General features: G+C 45.4%; 1 pseudogene; it reads right to left on the bottom strand.

Annotated features, from left to right (window-relative positions):
* Positions 1–284: 284 nt before the first annotated feature.
* LOC149499522 (uncharacterized) lies at positions 285–2,816 on the bottom strand (annotated as a pseudogene).
* Positions 2,817–3,520: the final 704 nt, after the last annotated feature.

Below are 3,520 nucleotides of genomic sequence, written 5' to 3'. Positions count from 1 at the left end.
CGATCTCGCTCGCACGCGTCCGTAGGTAAAGTGCCGGAGAGGGATGGGACAGGATTTGCAAAACCAAATTAAAATGTTGCTATTTTTCGAAACCTAAAACTAACTAAGTTTTAAACCAGCGCAACCACTAAGGACGTCTCTTTTAAGATCTTCTACCTCTTTCGACCACCAAGGAGGCCTCGCTTTGCCCTTCCATATGGCTTTCTTTGGAATGAATACTTCACAAGTATCTCTGATGCTATTTTGGTAAGCATCTATCATCAATTCCAGATCTTCAACGGTTTCGACCCTTTCAACTGTGTTTGCATTGATGTCATGAGCTGTCAATAAACTTTTAAAAACAGTTTTGAACTCCGACCATTTCGTTTTCTTGGTGTTATAGATCCTTGTTGTTATGGGCTTTAGTGTTTCCAAGGGCCCATCCACGCGGATCTCGAAAGTAATGATCTGATGTTGTTAGACCTCTGTCTACTTTCCAGTTCTCTGCTCTTTCTAGTAGCGACTCGCTACATGCGGTGACATCGACTATGCTAGTACATAATCTTTCTCCGCATAGGGTTTCGAATGTTGGTGTGTCTCCTACATTGAGTATGTGAAGATTTGACTCATTTAGGAATGCGCTGTATGCTTTACCTCGCTGGTCTTGAGCTACTCCCCCACCAGTGACTCCAGGCATTCACATCTCCCGCAATGATGATGTTATTCGTGCACAGCTTCTGTATTCCGGCCTTACTGCGTTCTATATAAGGTACTATGTCTTGATCCCCTTCGAGGTACACAGATATTACTCCCAGTTTCATTTTCCCGGTGTCCAGCAAAACTGCGGCCTCAGTCCCAGTAACTAGTTGAGGGTCGTGAATGACTCCCAAACAATCACCAAAGACCACGACCGCAGCCTTTACTGGTTTTTGACAATCAAGGGTGCACTGAATGACTCTTGTCTTGCATAAGTTGGCGTGTGTTTGGTTGCCAATTTTTTGCTGATTTCTGCCAATGCTAACTCAGCCCCCAGTCCCACAGCAGGAGTTTGGACAGCATCTTTCTTCAGCTCTTTTATTGTTCTGAGCTCAGATACCATCTCTTCAGACACCATCTCTAAGCGTTCTGTAATCGGCTGTAGCTGGTCTTCAATCGGGGGTTGGTCTATCGGTGGCAAGGGGGTTTAGGTCTCGATGCTCTTTTGAAGTACCTTGAGTGTCTCCATCGCGTCCTCAATTTTTTTGGTTAGACTTGTCACGTTGGTGCTCATTATGAAGCTGGCCTGGCGTTCAAGGGTCTCCAGTTGTGTGACTGCCCTTTCAGTTGTACTTAATATCTTCTCCCCGGTGTCACCAAACCTATCAATACTTCTGCGCAGCTCATCTGTTTGCTGAGATAAGCTGCTAATCTTTTGAATGATGGTTGTGTAGTTTGCTTTTAGTGGTCCCAGCCCTAGCAACTGCTCTGCTCCACCCGCGTATGTCTTAATGAAAGCAGCTATTTCTAATGTGCAGGCTTCCGTTCTCTTGACAGTTTTCGCAATAGCCTCTATCTGAAGATATGGGACTTCTGTCTCGTAGCCGAGCCAACTTCTTATTGCCTTTGTCTCCTCGAGGTTGCTCTTAATATCACTTCTAGCCCTCTCCAACTCTGCCAAGAATTTGCTGTTCATCTCGGCTATTTGCTTTGCGTGGGCCTTCACTGCATGGAGCAGCTCCCTGGCATGTATGGCTCTTTCTCTTTCGAGTGCAGCAATGTGACTCCCTCTGGACTCTGAGAGGGCTAGGCAGTTTTGGAAAAGGGACTGCAAGCATTCCATTGCTCTTTTTGCTTGCACTCCCTCTTCATATTACCTGCCTGTTCTAAGGCCTCTTTGCCTTGTAGGAAGGTTTAATTGGCCACACTCGTGGCTTCGTCCATGAACACACCGGATCTTCTGGTTTATGTGGGTGGCAACATACTTTGTCTTTTTGTTGCAAACTCTGTAAGGGATCTGGTCTCCGGCTCTCGATGCGGAGATGACACCCTATCACTTAGTGGTGGCAGGCTATCAGCTGACTTTCCCTGCTGGCTAACTGACTAATGATGCCACCTTTTCTTGTACAAAGGCTGCGGGAATATTCGGCTGTGACACAAACATGTTTGCAGTGTCGTTCATGACTAGTGACTTTTCTGTTACTCTTGTAGTTTTCCGTTGGTTGTTGGTTTGTGGACCGCAGATGGTTTTTGGACCTGCCCAAAAATTGGCTGTGATTGCACCGGTGCGGCTGCGGCCTGTCTCCTGTCTGATGCTGTACATTGCTTGCTTGTTGACATTGTGCCAATATTAATAATTATTTTCCTATTTTAGGAAAATTCACTTAAAATTAAATACTGCGGATCGAACGCGACTTGAATTAGATTAGGTTAGTTTTTTTTTTTTTTTTTAATTGTAAAATACTCGTTTTCCCCTGACGTTGTCAGAGCTCTTATATATGTTTATGTAAATTTGTTTCCATATTTATTTATTGTCTACTTTGAGTTTTTGATTTTAAATTTTTCCTTCCAAAATACTAAATACTTTCCAAATAGAAATCTATTAAGTTACACTATTTTTTAAATAATAGTTTCCACATACTTACTATTCCATACTATTCCTAATAAGGTGGAAGCATGGGTCAGGCTTCCTTATTCCTTTTTATAACCCGTTCGGCTGTTTTTATTGCATACTCCAATAGGATGCTCCTTTCTTTCTTTCTACGCATGATGTGGATGATGCTGTTTAGGCTCAGCCCCATCTCTAACTCTTGCTCCAAGGCCCACCTCTCGGCCGCAAAAACAGGGCAGTCCAGGAACATGTGAGGGACAGACTCTCTCGCGCTGGGCTCGCAGATGCACGATGGGTTCTACTTACACTTAAATTGTTGCAAGTATTCGGAGAACCCACCGCGGCCTGTTAATACTTGTGTTAACACCCCCCGTGGTTTTATTTTGCGCATGATCCCGTATGCATCTCCAGCGTCTGGCAAAAACATTTTTGTGTCCCCCGCGGTTTCTCCATTTCTATACCTCCGGTTCCACTCACCCAGCGACTCCAAACGGATCTGTCGCTTGACGAATGAAACGGTGCAGAGGTCATAATTCGGCTTCGTTTTTCATTTTAGAGCCGCTTCTTTGGCCAGGTGATTGGCGCGCTCATTCCCTTTCAGTCCAGCCTGTGGCAATGCGTATCCAAAACAAGGATATATCTTTGCCCTGGGATAAAGCCACGTCGAGGTTCGCTCTGGCTTCCACTGCTAAGGCATACAGGGCACCCTGGTTCGTGACTGTCTGTAGTGCAGCCTTTGAGTCACTGTAGATGCCAAAAGTTCCCTCCCCGCGCCGCAGTATCTACCTGGTGGCTACGCATATTGCCAGGAATTCCACCTGGTAGACAGTACAGCAAGAAGGCAGACTAAGTTTCGAGGACTTGATCTCGGCCTCCCTATCCCAAAGGGAGAGTGCCGCTCCGACTTTGCCCTCGATCCTGCTGCCGTCTGTGAAGAATCGTATATTTTATTTT

Source organism: Bombyx mandarina, chromosome A1, assembly GCF_030267445.1.
Source record: "Bombyx mandarina strain Sakado chromosome A1, ASM3026744v2".
In the NCBI taxonomy this organism is placed as follows: Eukaryota; Metazoa; Arthropoda; class Insecta; order Lepidoptera; family Bombycidae; genus Bombyx; species Bombyx mandarina.
Note: the sequence above shows the minus strand (reverse complement) of the source record. Positions and strands in the feature narration are given on the sequence as shown.